Genomic DNA, 16,733 nt, shown 5'->3' with positions numbered 1-16,733 from the left:
TGCATAAGAACTGGATTAATGGGGACTCTTCCATCTAGCTTCCTCCTTGAGTTTATTCACATTCTTTTTTTTAAAACCCTTACCTTCCGTCTTGGAGTCAATACTGTGTATTGGCTCCAAGGCAGAAGAGTGGTAAGGGCTAGGCAATGGGGGTCAAGTGACTTGCCCAGGGTCACACAGCTGGGAAGTGGCTGAAGCCAGATTTGAACCCAGGACCTCCAGTCTCTAGGACTGGTTCTCAATCCACTGTGCTACCCAGCTGCCCCCTATTCACATTCTTTTACAATGACATACACTCTGCAGACAGCCATGGGAAACTTCATATATCCTACCTTAGGCAGTGGAACATGAAGATTATTTTAAACATTTAGGGAACTGAGAGGGAAAATTTTGCATGGAGAGAGGGGGAAGAGAGTCAGACAGACAGACAGAGACAGACAGACAAAGAGACAGAGAGAGACACAGAGAGAGAAGGTAATCTTACACAAATTTTCAAGGAGAGGGAATAAAGATGTATGCCATACAAACAAACGTAAGACAAGATGGTAGAGGGCGAATGTGGGGATATTTATATCCATAGCAACAGAATGATGGATGAGGTTGAGGTGTCAAGAGAAAGAGTAAATAAAATAAAGGAGAGGATAGAAAGAATATCTGAGAACTGCAGGGGAATGAAGAGAAAAGAGGGCAGGAGTTATCTTCGGGTGTGTTTATTAATGGTTCTCGTCAATGGGAGCTGTGAAATATTTTGTTTGGACATAAGTATATTCTGGATCAGAATCTAGAGACAGGAATGAAGAGAATATGTTACTATGTAAAGGAAATGGGCCTACTCTTTGTGTATATAGGATTATACAGCCAATTACTGAGGGCTCTTGAGCACGAAGGAAAGGGGAAAATGCAGAGAAGGCCCTGCCATAAATTTTTGTGAGGACACAAAGACCTCACTACATCATAACATGCTGAGTAGGAGGGGTTATAAAGGGCAAGTGGGGCAAAAAGATATTGAGACAGACAGCCCAGGGGCTCTGCCACTCTATCATGGTCCTGTGGTCACCTCTATTCTTGACAGTCTCCCTGGAGAGTAGAAGTAAGAGAACCCCACCATCCCACTCACTCTGGAACAAAACGCCAAAGCCTAGGCACCTAGGAGCCTCTTGTGGAGGGGAGAAAAAAGGAACTGGGGAGGGGAAAAGGTACAGGGGAAGTGCGCCCCGAGTGTGGGGTTGAGAGGGGCACTAACTCCTGACAGAGATGTGAGCAGGATGCCCAGTGAGAAACAATGGAGACTTACTGTGGGCAGGGTGTTTGGTAGAAGGATCACTGCCTGTTCAAAGTGGACAGTGACATCCCTGCCCACCAGGTCTCAGTGGGAAACAGAGTCTGTCTAGCCTGTACTCATCTCCACTTGTCTGCTTGTACCTTTAAGGCTGGCAATGTTTGTCTGAGAGGCCAGAGAAGCCAGGACTTGCCTAAGAACATCCTGAGAACCAGTTGACAGAAAAGTGGTCACAAAATACAAGCCAAAGACTGCTGAATCTACTCCCTTAGAAGGAAATGATCCCTGCTGGACCCACCAGAACCATAGCTTTCCATTCTGAGGTGAGACAGTCCCTGTAGCATTTTGGGGTGTACCTGTGGCTTAGGAAGGGAAGGTGCAGAGAGACCCATGGCCTATACTCTTGGCTTTAAGCATAGAACATGGCCTGAACTAGATGGATGGTGGCTGGTCCACCAAAAGGCATTAGACTGGCCGTGTTTACTGAAGCTGGGGAAGGATGTAGGACAGGACTCTGAAGGGGCTTTGAGGTTTGGGTGGCCTGGAGGCTGGAAGAGATCTCAGAGGTCATGTGGTCCAATCTCCTCCTTTGATAGAAAGGGCTAAGTTTAGTCAAAAGGGGAGGTGTGTGGCCAGGGTTACAGTACAGCCAGGAAGCTTTCCATTCTGAGGTGAGACAGAACCTGTCAGATGGGGGACACCTGTGGCTCAGGAGGAAGGTCCAGGGAGACCCATGGGCTATGGGAGGCTTTAGTCAGAACTGCCTGGATGGGAGCTGGACTATCAAAAAGTATTAGATTGGCTGTGTTTTTGTCATAGAGGGAGAAGGCTGTTTGAGTGGGTGAAGTGAGCTGCAAAGGGATGTAGGAGAGGAGTCTGATGGGGCTTGAACGTTTGGGTGGCCTGGAGGCTGGAAGAGATCTCAGAGTTCATCTTGTCCAATCTCCTCATTGACATAAAGGGCTAAGTGAAGTGAAGAAGAGGGGAGGAGTTTGGTCTAGGTTACACAGCCAGGAAGGGAAGGGGCAAAATCAGGTCCCGAGTCTAGGATCCTCTTATCCTCCAAGCTAGCTGGCTTACATCTTGGCAGCTACCTCTTCTGAGAGCCAAGCTTCATGCACTCAGGTTGCCTCCAAATTTTGTGGAGAAATTCCCCATAGAGCCAGGAATTCTGTGAGTCTTCAGTCATGGAGGAGAAGAAGTAAGGGGTTTGGATCAGCCTCTGGAGAAGTGACCTTCCCTGAATTTCTTTCATTCAGGAAAACAGGGATTTGCACATCGCACTCCTTCTTTCTGGAAGCTCCTTGAACATTTCCTTGGGATTTTGAGGTAAATGCCTAATAGACAAGATCCATCTTGCTGATCTCAGAGAATTCCTCCTCTGCAGTCTCTCAGCTTGTTGAAGGAGGAGTACTTGGACAATAGGAATGGGATAGACATGGGCAAAGATGGGTATCATGGCGGGAATGTGGTTCAAGAAAGACTTCATATACTTGGGTTCAGTGACATTTGGGCTTTCAATAATCACATGTGTAGTGAAGAACATGAACTGAATGAAGGTGGGAATTGTGAGTTGTTTAAAGGAACCTCCTTGGGCTATAGAAGTATACTTGGGGAAAGCAGGGTGGGGAAGGAAGCCTGAGTTAACAGCTCCCCTAGATCAGAGTAAAAGTGGCACTTCCATGACTTCATTGAGCTAGTTTGTGGGGCTGTCTCTAACAGGAAGAGGGAATTTGCCCCATCTTGAAGAGATCAGCTCAAGGACATCTCTCACTAACATTATCTCCCTGATTCTAAAAATGTTGAAGAGGGAAAGATGAGGGCAGAAGCAGTACCCAGTCCAATTTGTAAGGACAAATGTGAACAGGAATATGTGAAGGCAACTTCACCAGGAGAGCTTTAATTTTAAGTATTTCATCAACAAGCCCCAAACTCCAGCAATTACTGTAGTAAATAAAATTCTTTAGAGAAAACCCAACAGAAAAATGGGTGTTGGGTCTACATAAATCCCCCTATTGTCTGACCAAAGATCCATCCAAAAAGGGATGAGAGAGAAGGAAGGAGACACAATACAATATTCACACTGACACAATGATATCAGCTTTTCACACCTGATTCACACACTCCTGAACCCCTAAATCAAATCATTTAAAAATTTTTTCATTGATATGCTTCAGGAATCTTGGAGAGAAGAATAAAGGGGAGTGTCAAAAGGGCCTTGTGAAACATCTGCCTGAATAAGGAGGAGAACTGAGGAAGCCAAAGGGGAAAGGACTTGAGCACATTGATTCCTTTGGAAAAATCCCAAGGAAGAGATCAGAAGAAGGCTAAGATATATCATCCCCTGGGCAGGATCCCTGTTTATCTGGTTATTTAGATTTGGAAGAGCACTCAGCCATTCTCTTTCCTCACATATTCCGGAATTGCTATGTTGTCTTTATGGATTCATATTAGGAATTCTCCTCTATACCCCCTTGGTGTCCAAAATTCAGCATTGACCAGTCCTTCATAGGCATTTAATGACTCCCTGTGTGACCTGTGGAGTCAATTGGTGTGAAAACTCTTGTATTTGGGCTGCAGAGATTCACTGTATTCTCCCTTGGGAAGTGCCATTTGATTATTCAAGTGTGCTTCTCCTTGTTCACATACATGTGCTCTCGGGTAGCTTATATCATATATGAGTCCTGCACTGGTGAGAGCTGATTCCAGGCAGATTCCTCTTCCTGTGGTCCACATATTCCCTCTTTACTCCCATATGAGAGGAATGAGACACTTGTCTCTGGACACCAACAAGAGTCTTCCAAAGCCCATCCCAGGGAGAAAAGAAGCAGAATACTTTCCAGTATACAGAAAGGAAAGAGGAGACGCCCATATATAAATCAGAGAAAGGAAGATAAAACTCTTATCTGTCTGGTTATCTTTCTGGCTCTCTCTCTCTCTCTCTCTCTCTCTCTCTCTCTCTCTCTCTCTCTCTCTCTCTCTCTCTTTTATCTATCTATCTAGAATATATGTAGATATATAGGAAGAGAGAGAATCTCTGAGTGCCTAGAGATGGAGGAGGAGGAGGAGGACAAGGGTTGATTGCTGAGGTTTTTGAGGACCTAGGATGTGTAAGACCTGGAAATTAATTGATAGAACCAGTATAAGTAATTCTGGAGAGGAATAAGCAGGGGGAAGCCTGAGGATTTAGAAATGTGAATATATTCTCTTTCCTCATACCCAGGAGATTTCATAAATTCTCTGCTTTTTTATACACATAAATGTTCCTTTATTTTTTGCAAACTAATTATTATTTTTTGTATACTTTATTTTTTCATTGTAAGTTATTTATTTAGTGAATTTAGAACATTATTCCTTGGTTACAAGAAGCATATTCTTTCCCTCCCTTCCCTCCTCCCTCTCTTCCAGTAGCTGACTCACAATTCCAGTGGGTATTACATGTTTGCTTGATCAAAATCTATTTCCATGTTGTTGATGTTTGCATTAGGATGTTCATTTAGAGTATGCATCCTCAATCATATCCCCTTGACCCATGTAATCAAGCAGTTGTTTTTCTTCTGTGTTTCTACTCCCACAGTTTTTCCTCTGAATGTGGACAGGGTTCTTTCTCGCAGATCCCTCCAAGTTGTTCAGGATCACAACATTGCCACTAATGAAGAAACCCATTACATTTGATTGTACTACAGTGTATCAGTCTCTGTATACAATGTTCTCCTGGTTCTGCTCCTCTGACTCTGCATCAATTGCTGGAGGTCATTCCAGTTCACATGGAATAGCTCCAGTTCATTTTTCCTTTGAGCACAATAGTATTCCTACACCAACTGATACCAGAATTTGTTCAGTCATTCCTCAATTGAAGGACATCCCCTCATTTTCCAATTTTTTGTCACCACAAAGAATGCAGCTATCAATATTCTTGTACAAGTCTTTTTCCTTAGTATCTCTTTGGGGTACAAACTCAGCAGTGGTATGGCTGGATCAAAGGGCATATAGTGTTGTCATTCCCTTTGGGCATAGTTCCAAATTGCCTCCAGAATTGTTGGATCAATTCACAACTCCACCAACAATGCATTAATGTCCCAACTTTGTCACATCCAATCCAGCATTCATTGCTTTCCTTTGCTGTCATGTTAGCCAATCTACTAGGTGTGAGATGATGCCTCAGAGTTGTTTTGATTTGTATCTCTCTGATTATGAGGGATTTAGATCACTTTTTCATGTGTTTATTAATAGTTTTGATTTCTTTAACTGAAAATTGTCTAATCATGTCCCTTGCCCATTTATCAATTGTAGAATAGCTTGATTTTTTTGTTCAATTGATTTAGCTCTTTTTGAATTTGAGTAATTAAACCTTTGTCAGAGGTTTTGGTTATGAAGATTGTTTCCCAATTTGTTGCTTCCCTTCAAATTTTGTTTGCATTCTTTTTTTTTGTACGAAACCTTTTTAATTTAATGTGATCAAAGTTATTTATTTTACATTTTGTGAGTTTTCTAGCCCCTCCTTGGTTTTAAAATGTAGAGAATAGATACATCAACAAAATGGGCTGGATCTTTCTGTATATAGAGTTATATGGTCAAATACTGAGATCTGTCAAGCAGGAAGGGAAGGAGGAAATGAATAGATCCGTCTGATGAGAATAGTCTGATGACACAAAGACCCCATTACATCATAATATGCTGACTGGAGGAGGCAGGGTCATAAGAGGCAGCAGAGGTGTAGGGATAGAGACAGCCCTGGCGCTCTGCTCATCCTTCACAGTCACTATAGTCATCTCCCTCCTTGACAGACTCCTTGGAGAGAGCAAAAGTAAGGAGTCTCCATCTCCCCTCACCCTCCTGAACAAGCCCAACCCCTTGGAGCACATCATAGCATTGATGGTGAGGAAAGTGAAAAAGGTGGCAGGGATGGTGATTAATGAAGGAAAAATGGGGCCTGAGAGTGTTGCAGTGAGAGGGGTGCTGACTGCTGGCAAAGTAGTTTGTGGGATGCAAAGTGCTCAATCATGGAGATTAGGGTAGGGTTGTTCACAGAAGGACCTCTGCCTCACCAAGGTGGACACTTATATCACTGACCACCATGTCTCTTCTTGGACGGATTAACAAGGGGAGGGTCTGGCAAGCCAGAACTCATCTTCTCTTATCTGCTTATCACCTTAGGGCTGCTAATGGATGTCTGAGAGGGGAGAGGGGTCCAGAAATTTGCCCAAAGGCCATTCTGAGGATCGGTTGGCAGAAAAGTGGTCACAACACACAAGCCACAGACTGCTGGATCCAGTCCCAAAAGAAAGAAAAAAAATCCCTGCTCATCCCTCCGGAACAACAGCTTTCCTTTCTGAGGTGAGACAGACCCTGCAGGACAAGGACACCTGTGGCTCAGGATGAAGGTCCAGGGAGATCATGGGAGGCTTTAGGCATAGAACATGGGCTGAAATCGCTGGATGGAGGCTGGCACATGAAAAATCATTAGACTGGCAGTGTTTTTGTCATAGAGGGAGGAGGCCTTTTGACTGGGTGAAGGGAGCTGCAGAGGAATGTAGAAGAGGAGTCTGAAATGGCTTCTAGTTTTGAGTCTAAAGGAGCCTATATCTCAGAGGTCATCTTGTTCAACCTCCTCATTTGACATAAATGGGTAAGTGAAGTGAAGAAGAGTAGATGAGTTTGATCTATTTTACACAGCCAGGAAGGGAAGGGATAAAAGCAGGTCCTGAGTCTAGGATCCTCTTGTCTGCCAAGCTAGCTGGCTTACATCTTGGCAGCTACCTCCTCTGAGAGCTAAGCTTCATGCACTCAGGTTGCCTCAGAATTTTGTGGAGAAATTCCCCATAGAGCCAGGACTTCTGTGAGTCTTCAGTCATGGAAAAGAGATCAAGGGGTTTGGATCAGTCTCTGGAGAAGTGACCTTCCCTGAATTTCTTTCATTTAGGAAAACAGGGATTTGCACATCCCACTCCTTCTTTCTGGAAGCTCCTTGAACATTTCCCTGGGATTTAGAGAAAAAAGCTTAGGCAAGGTCCATCTTGCTGATCTCAGAGAATTCCTCCTCCAGAGTCACTCAGCTTGTTGAAGGAGTACTTGGACATTAATAATGGGGTAGAGAAGGGCAAAGAACAGGTATCATGGAGGGAATGGGGAACAAGAAAGGCTTGGTAGACTTGGGTTCAGTATCATTTGGGATTACAATAAAAACATGTATAGTGAAAAACATGAACTGAATGAAGTTGGGAATTGTGAGTTGTTTAAAGGAACCTCCTTTTGCTATAGAAGGATCCTTGGGGAAAGCAGGGTGGGGATGGAAGCCTGAGTTAACAGCCCCAAATGAGGGCAAATGTGGCTTTTCCATGGCCTCATTGAGCCGGTCTGTGGGGCTATCCTGACCAGGAAGAGGGAATTTGCCCCATTTTGAAGAATTCAGCTCAGGGACATCTCTCACTAACATTGTTTCCATGATTCCAAAAAGATTGAAGAGGTAAAGATGAGGGCAGAAGCAGTACCCAGTCCAATTTGTAAGGACAAATGGGAGCAGAAATATATAAAGGCAACTTCCCAGGAGAGCTTTAATTTTAAGTATTTCATCAACAAGCCCCAAACTCCAGCAATTACTGTAGTGAATAAAATTCTTAAGGAAAAATAAAACCCAAAATATGGGTGTTGGGTCTACATAAATCCCTCTACTGTCAGCCAAGGATGCATCTAAATAGGGATGGGAAAGAAGGTAGGACACATGCATAAAAATATTCACACCGACACAGAGAAACATACAGGTTTTCACACCAAATTCACACACACTCCTGTACCCCTAAATTCAATCATTTAAAAATACTTTCATTGATAACCTTCTGGAATCTTGGAGAGAAGACTAAAGGGGAGTGTCAAAAGGGCCTTGAGAAACATCTGCCTGAATTACAGGGAGAAATTAAGAGGCGAAAGGCAAAGGAGTTGTTCGCGTTGATTCCTTTGGAAAAATACCAAGGAAACGATCAGTAGAAGGCTAAGATATATCACACCCTGTGCAGGATCTCTATTTATCTGTTTATTTAGACGTGGAAGAGCAATCAGCCATTCTCTCTTTCCCCATATATTCATGTGTTCTCTTTATGAATTTATATTAGGAATTCTCTATACCCCCTTGTTGTCAAAAATTCAGCACTGACAAGTCCTTTCTGGGCATTAATGACTCCCTGTGTGATCTATAGAGCCAATTAGTTTGAAACCTGTAGTATTTGGGGTGCAGAGATTCACTGTATTCTCCCTTGGGACATGACATATGATTATTCAAGTGTCCTTCTTGTTCATATACATCAGCCCTCCGGTAGCTTCTATCTCTATATGAGTCCTGCACTGGTGAGAGCTGATTCCACCTAGATTGCTCTTCCTGTGGTCCACATATTCCCTCTTTACTCCCATATGTGAACAATAAGACACTGTTTGTGGAGACCAATGCGAGCCTTTCAAAGCCCATACCAAGGAGAGTAGAAGCAGAATCCTTTCAAGTATGCAAAGAGAGAGAAGGGATGATTGCTGAGGTTTGTGAGGACAGAGGATGTGTAAGACCTGGAAATGAACTGATAGAACCAGGATAAGTAATTCTGGAGAGGAATAATGAGGAGGCAGCCTGAGGACTTAGAAATGTGATTATATTCTCTTTCCTAATACCAGGGAGGTTTCATACATTCTCTGCATTTTCATACACACAAATGTTCCTTTATGCAATATGTGAGAGACTCCAGACTCATATGAATGTGGAGAGTAGATATATCAATGAAATGGGCCTGGTCTTTCTGTATTTAGGGTTATACACTCACACATTGAGGTCTCCCAAGCAGGAAGGGAAGGGGGAGATGCAGAGATCCCCCTGATGAGAATAGTCTGATGCCACAAAGACCCCATTACATCATAATATGCTGACTGGAGGGGGCAGGGTCATAAGAGGCAGCAGAGGTGTAGGGATAGAGACAGCCCTGGGGCTCTGCTCATCCTTCACAGTCACTGTAGTCATCTCCCTCCTTGACAGACTCCCTGGAGAGAACAAAAGTAAGGAATTTCTATCTCCTCTCACCCACCTGAACTAGACCAATCCCTTTGGGGCCCCTTGTGGCACTGATGGTGAGGGAGGGGAAAAGGAGGCAGGAAGGGGGGATGATGGAATGAAAATGGAGCCTGAGAGTATTGGAGTGAGAGGGGCACTGACTTCTGTCAGAGAACTTACTGGGATTCCCATTGCTAGACCATGGAGATTGGGGTAGGGTTGTTGGGAGAAGGGCTTCTGCCTCACCAAGGTGGGCACTGACATCACTGCCCACCACATCTCTGATTGGAGGGATTAACAAAGGGGAGGGTCTGGCAAGCCAGAACTCATCTTCTCCTGTCTGCTTGTGCCCCTAGGGCTGCTAATGTATGTCTGAGAGGGGAGAGAGGTCCAGGAAATTTACCCAAAGGCCATTCTGAGGTTCGGTTGGCAGAAAAGTGGTCACAAAACACAAGCCACAGACTGCTGCATCCAGTCCCAAAAGAAAGAAAAGATCCCTGCTCATCCCTACAGAACAACAGCTTTCCATTCTGAGGTGAGACAGTCTCTATAGGATGGGGGACACCTGTGGCTCAGGGGGAAGGTCCAGGGAGACCCATGGGCTATGGGAGGCTTTAGTCAGAACCAGCTGGATGGGGGCCAGGCCTTCAAAAAGCATTAGACTGGCAGTGTTTTTGTCATAGAGAGAGGAGGCTGTTTGACTGGGTTAAGGGAGCTGCAGAGGAATGTAGGAGAGGAGTCTGAAATGGCTTGTAGTTTTGAGTCTAAATGAGCCTGTATCTCAGAGGTCATCTTGTTCAACCTCCTCATTTGACTTAAAGGGCTAAGTGAAGTGAAGAAGAGTGGATGAGTTTGATCTATTATACACAGCCATGAAGGGAAGGGGGCAAAAGCAAGTCCTGAGTCCAGACCTCCCTTGTCTGCCAAGCTACATGTCTTACATCTTGTTAGCTACCTCTTCTGAGAGCCAAGTTTCATGCACTCATGTGCATGTGAGAGACTCCAGTATCATAGGACAACTCAGTATGAGGTGGAGAAATTCCCCATAGATCCTGGACTGCTGTGAGTCTTCAGTCATGGAGGAGAAGAGATCAAGTAAGGGGTTTGGATCAGTCTCTGGAGAAGTGACCTTCCCTGAATTTCTTTCATTTAGTCGAACAGAAACTAGCACATTCCACTCATACATTTTGGAACCTCCTTGAACATTTCCCTGGGAATTAGAGATAAAAGCTTAGGCAAGGTCCATCTTGCTGATATCAGAGATTTCCTCCTCTGGAGTCTCAGATTGTTGAAGGAATACTTGGACATTAGAAATGGCATAGAGATGGGCAAAGATGGGTATCATGGAGGGAAGGGGATCAAGAAAGGTTTGGTAGACTCGGGTTCAGTATCATTTGGGATTACAATAAAAACATGTATAGTGAAAAACATGAACTGAATGAAGTTGGGAATTGTGAGTTGTTTAAAGGAACCTCCTTAGGCTATAGAAGGATCCTTGGGGAAAACAGGTGGGGAAGGAAGCCCTGAATTAACAGCCCCTGGATAAGGGTAAATGTGCCGGGTCCATGGCATCATTGAGCCAATCTGTGGGACTATCTCGAACAGGAAGAGGGGATTTGCCCCATCTTGAAGAGACCAGCTCAAGCACATCTCTCACTAACATTGTCTCCCTGATTCCAAAAAGGTTGAAGAGGGAAAGATGAGGGCAGAAGCAGTAACTCAATCCCGTTTGTAAGAACAAATGGGACCAGAAATATATGAAGGCAACTTCATCGGGGGGCATTTTATCAACAAGCCCAAAACTCTCCAGCAATTACTGGTAGTGAACACACATCTTAAGGGAAAATCCCCCCCAAAATGATTGAGGGATCTACATCAATCCCTACTACTTTCTGACCAAGGATCTATCCAACAAGGGATGGGAGAGAAAGCAGGAGACACACACACACACACACACAAATATTCACACTGACACAGAGATAAATACAGGCTTTCTCACCAGATACCCACACACTTGCTGTACCCATAAATGCAATCATTTAAGAAAGAATTTTCATTGATATCCTTCAGGAATTATGAAGAGAAGACTAAAAGTGAGTGTCAAAAGGGCATTGAAAAATACCTGCCTTAGTTAGGAGGAGAACTGAAGAAGAGAAAGGGGAGAGCACTTGAGTATTTTGATTACTATGTAAAATCCTAAGGAATAGGTCAGTGGAAGGCTTGGATCTATCATCCCCTGAGCAGGATCCAAATCTTTTCAGATGATTTAGACATGGAGGAGCACTGAGCCATTCTCTCTTCCCCCATATATTCAGGTATTGCTGTGTTCTCTTCATTGATTCATTTTAGGAATTCTCATGTATACCCCCTTGGTGTCCAGAATTCACCACTATTCAGTCCTTCCTAGGCATTAGTGAATCCCTGTGTGATCTATGGAGCCAATTGGTAAGAAAACTCTTGTATTTGGGGTGCAGAGATTCACTGTATTCTCCCTTGGGGTGTACCATATGATTATTCAAGTGTAGTGCTTCTTTACATACATGAGTCCTCGGGTTGCTACTTTCTATATATGAATCCAGCACTGGTGAAAGCTGATTCCATCTAGATGCCTCTTCTGTGGTCCACATATTCCCTCTTTACTCCTATATGTGAGGAATGAGACACTGTCTGTAGACTCCAAAGGGAGTCTTCCAAAGCCCATCCCACAGAGAGAAGAAGCAGAATCCTTTCAGGTATACAGAGAGGAGAGAAGAGAGCCCATATATAAATCAGAGGAGGACAAATCTTTATCTATCAATGAAAAGAGAATATATGTAGATATATAGGAATAGAGAGAATCTGTGAGTGCCTAGACATGGCAGAGGAGGAGGAGAAGAGATAATTCTGAGGTTTCTGATGACCCAGGATTGTGTAAATCATGAAAATGAACTGATAGAATCAGTATAAGTAATGCTGGAGAGGAATAAGGGCAGGGTTGCCAGAGGACTTGGAATTCTGAATATATTCTCTGTCATCACAACACAGGAGATGCCATACATTCTCTGCATTTTCATACACACAAAAGTTCCTTTTTAAAATGTTAGAGACTCCAGTCATAGTAATGCAGAGAATAAATATATCAATGAAATGGGCCTGATCTTTCTGTATATATGATTATAGGGCCAAACATGGAAGCCTTCAGAGCAGGAATGGGAAGATGGAGATGAAGAGATTCCCCTGATGGGAATAGTCTGATGACACAAAGACTGCAATACATCATAATATACTGACTGGAGGGAGCTTTATTATAAGAGGCAGCCTAGGTATAGGGATAGACACAGCCCATGGGCTCTGGCCATCCACCAAGTCTCCCTCTTTGCCAGGCTCCCTGGAGAGAGCAGAAATAAGGAATCTCCATCAGCCCTCAACCTCTTGAAAAATCCAAACCTCTAATTGCCCCTTTGTAGCATTGATGATGAGGGAGGGGGAAAAAGGCAGGGACAGAAAAAGGAGCCTGAGAGATTTGGAGTAAGAGGAGTAATGACTCCTCTTAGTTAGTGGGAAACCCATTTGAGAGACCATGCAAATTGGAGTAAGGTTGTTCGAAGGAGAACCAGTGCCTGACGAAGGAGGGCACTGACATAAATGCACACCAGGTATCTGCTAGGAGAGGATACAAAGGGGAGGGTCTGGGTCGACTGAACTCTTTTCCTCTTGTCTGCTTGTCCCCAGAGGACTTCTAATAGATGTTGAAGAGGGGAAGAGGTCCAGAAATTTACCCAAAGGGCACACTGAGGATCACTTGTCAGAAAAGTCATCAGGAAACACAAGCGACAGACTGCGAAATCCAGGTCCGAGGGAAAGAAATTATCCGTGCTGGTCCCCCCAGAACAGTGGCTTTCCATTCTGAAGTAAGCCAGTCCCTGTAGCATGGGAGGGGGCATCTGTGGCTCAGGAGGAAGATCCAGGGAGACCCATGGGCTACGGGAGGCCTCTGCCATAGAACATGAGCTGAATTAGCTGGATGAGAGATTTCACACCAAAAGGCATTATTAATAGTGTTGTCATAGAGGGTAGAAGCTGATTGCCTGGTTGAAAGGGACTGGGAAGTGACATTGGAGAGGACTCTGAAGGGACTTTTACAGGTTTGGGGGGCCTGGGAGCTGCAAGAAATCTCAGAGAAAATCATGTCCAACCTCTTCATTTGAAAGAAAGGACAAAGTGAATCCAAGAGGAGGACAGGGTTTTGTTCCAGGTTACAGTATAACCAGGAAGGGGTAAATCCAGTTTTTAGTCCATGAGGTAATGAGCCAAGCTTCATGTACTCAGGTTGCCTTAGAAACAAGTAGAGAAATTCCCCATTGAGCCAGGACTTCTGGGAGTCTTCAGATAGTGAAAAGAGATCAAATGATGAGGGATTTTGGATCAGAGTGGGGTAGGTGTGACATTCCCTAACTTCTTTCATTTAGGAAATCAGGGATTTTCTCATCTCTCTCGAACTTTCTGTAACCTCCTTGAACATTTTCCTGGGATGTAGAGGTAGAATCCTAGACAAGGTCCACTTTTCTAATCTCAGAGAATTCCTCTTCTAGAGTATAAGGCCTTGAAGGAGTTATCTAGGGCATTAACAAAATGGGATAGATGGGCAAAGAGGGGTACCATGGAGGGACAGGGATGTACATAGACTTGGTAGACATGGACTGAGTGGCTTCTGGGCTTTCAATAACCACAGGGAAAGTGGAGATCACAGACTGAACAAAGGTGGGAATTGCAAGCTGTTTAAAGGGACCTGCTTGGGCTGCAGAAGGGTTCTAGGGGAAATCAGGGTAGGGATGGAAGCCTGCTGAATCACAATCCCTGCTCTAGACCTCATCAGCCCCTGCATTTCCCACCCAGGCTAATCTGGGAAGTTCTTCCAAGCAGGGCAGAAGACTTCTACTACAACCTGCAGAGGTCATCCTTATGGCCAGTCTCTCTTTAACATTGTCTCTCTGTTGCCAGCAGCCTGAAGACAAAGATGAGGCCTGAAGCAAGAGTCAAGTGCAGTTATTTGTAAACATGGGGCCAGGGATATGAGAGAGCATCCTCCCAGGAAGGCTAAAGGCCCTTCTTAATAGGCCCACCCTTATTCCTACAAATACTCTAGTTAACAGAAATCTAAAAGAAAGCACAAAGCAGAAGGTGTCTCCACTCCAACCTGACATCTTCCAACCTGCTACCATGGATCCAACAAATGTTGCAGTGCAGCATGGGATACTCCCACATGAACCCCACCCAGCCCCTCAGCCAGCCACACACCCAGAGAAGACACTGCCATGCTCACATGCAAATTCTTGTTCCCCCAAATCACTCCATAAAATGTTGTCATCCCCATCCATTGGCAGTTACGGTGGCAGAAGCCCAAAGGCGGCCCACAGAGGCACTTTCAGATACACATGCCTGACTGAGGCAGAAGAGTCATGGCAACCCAAGGCAACACAGGCTGGCAATATTCATTCCTATGGAATGCGATGGTGGAAGAGTCAGACATCTCTCCTCCTCGGTGAGCTTCCCTTCTTTGCTTATTGAGCCTGAATGAGTGCTCCCCCATTGGCCCTGCCCAGCCCTAGACTGGAATATGAGAGGAGGGTCTCCTGAAGAATGGTATTCTGAATTCTCTGCGGCATTCCCATGCTATTGAGATCTGAGCACTCCCGCGTGCTCTCTAGGGATTGCTGATTCCTTATCGGGCCCCCTTACAGCCCCCCAGAAGCCCCTAGATTGGGCAGCGGCCATGTTGGAGGCCTCGTGCACCAGAACCCAGCGGGCCCAATGGGGTGGGCTTTTGAAGGGCTGACGCAGGGACGTGTGGACACACAGCAGAGGGGCCCCGGGCAGCAATAACGGTGCCTGTGCCTCCCTCCGTCCATGCCGGGCTCCCGGGATGGCCACAGTGTGTAACAGCCCCGCACCAGGCCACTTGCAGCAGCAAAGGTGGGAGCGAGGAGATGCGCAGCAGTGGGTGCGTGGGGAGCCGCCTGGAAGCGCAAGCGGAGCCGGACATGGGTGGGGGTGGCGCGAGAGGAGCTGAGGCCACGCGGGTGGGCGGGTGATGCCCGTTGGGGGCCGATGGAGGGGGGAGGGAGTTGACGCAGGAGCCCTGCAGAATGTCCAAGCGCTGACGTCACTGGCCATCAGCTCTGAGCGGGGGAGGGGTACCAAGCCAGGGCTCAGCTCCGCTAGGCTACGGCTCCCCCTCTGGCTGAGAATGGCTACTGCACAGGAGACAGATGTGGGGAACCGCCCTAAGCCCAGCCAAGGCTCAGCTGCCTGAGCTGGGAGATCTGTGGGCAGGGAGCACAAGCTGAGGACCTGGGACAGCTCCCAGGGCAGGGAAAAGGTCCAAGACTGGTTCCTCCAGACCTGTCACAGCCCCGCGGGAGGGGGGCGCGTGTGGCTGGGGGGGGGGGCCTCAGGGACACTGTGAAGTCAAGGAGTAAGGCAGGGGCTTGGCCAAGGCTCACACAGACAGCAAAGGGCCAAAGACGACCTGGGAGCCTGCCAGGGTAGCTGCCTTTCATCTCCTGGGCTCTGCTTCCACTGAGAGCCAAGCTAAAGTGGCCCAAATTCCCTGCAAGCTACTCCAGCACAGCTGCTGAAGAAATTTCCCTCAGAGCTAGGGATGCTGGCAGGCTTCAGACTTCAACCTGGCCTAGGAGATGGACCAATCACTCCCCTGGCCTTTGGGTCAAAAGGGGATGGACAGCCCCAAGATGAGCCTGAGCACAATCCCTTGGCTTCTCCACTTGTGAAATTGGGATGACTCAGAACTGACTCCATTTGGGCTCTCCTTCAACGTTTCCTGACCCTTGTAGGTGGCAGGCTGGGCAAAGTCCTTTTCTCCTGCCCTCAGACAATTCTCTCTCTGGGAGGGGGACTGCTATGTGTGTGAAGGAGGGCCTTTCACAGTCCAAATGGGGCAGAGGTGGTCAAGAGTTGGCCAAAGGATCAGAGAGCCTTGGAGTGGGTGGAGGGTGGGGGCAGATTGACAGGACTTCATTGGTGGGAAGCAAGCTGGAGATGATGGACAGAGAATAGAGGTGGGAGATTGTCAGCTGTACAAAAGGTCCTGCTTGGGTGGCAGAATGGTGGGGGGGATGCAGGGTGGGATAGCCGGAAGCCTTCCCAATAACAAGCTCTTGACCACAGCTCATTGTGCCCTTTCCTGTCCCACCTTAGACTAGTCTGTGATGTTCTACCAGCCAGAGGGAGAGCGCTTCTCCCCCAACATGCAATGATCATGGATATCTCTCACTCAACTTGTCTCTCTCTGCTTCCACAAAGACTGAAGAAGAGCAAGAATTAAGATGCAGGAGCCCAATTCAATGTAGCATTGGGGCTCAGAGTATACGGAACAGCTTTCCCTGGAAGGCAATAAACACTTCATCACCACCCAAATTGATTCCAGCA

General features: G+C 46.0%; 2 long non-coding RNA genes across 2 annotated transcripts in view; both read left to right on the top strand.

Annotated features, from left to right (window-relative positions):
• The window catches only part of LOC103091903 (uncharacterized), a 55,792-nt gene extending 39,071 nt beyond the window's left edge, over nt 1-16,721 (top strand). The window contains exons 9-10 of the long non-coding RNA XR_008914481.1: nt 14,669-14,826; nt 16,503-16,721. This is a non-coding gene — a long non-coding RNA (uncharacterized LOC103091903). The remainder of the gene's footprint in view (nt 1-14,668; nt 14,827-16,502) is intronic.
• LOC130456109 (uncharacterized) lies at nt 967-1,603 on the top strand. Its single transcript, XR_008914545.1, has 2 exons — nt 967-1,090; nt 1,430-1,603. It is a non-coding gene; the product is annotated as an uncharacterized LOC130456109 (long non-coding RNA).
• Nucleotides 16,722-16,733: the final 12 nt, after the last annotated feature.

The sequence above is a fragment of the Monodelphis domestica genome, chromosome X (genome assembly GCF_027887165.1).
Source record: "Monodelphis domestica isolate mMonDom1 chromosome X, mMonDom1.pri, whole genome shotgun sequence".
Taxonomy (NCBI): Eukaryota; Metazoa; Chordata; class Mammalia; order Didelphimorphia; family Didelphidae; genus Monodelphis; species Monodelphis domestica.
This window is presented reverse-complemented; position numbering and strand designations above follow the sequence as displayed.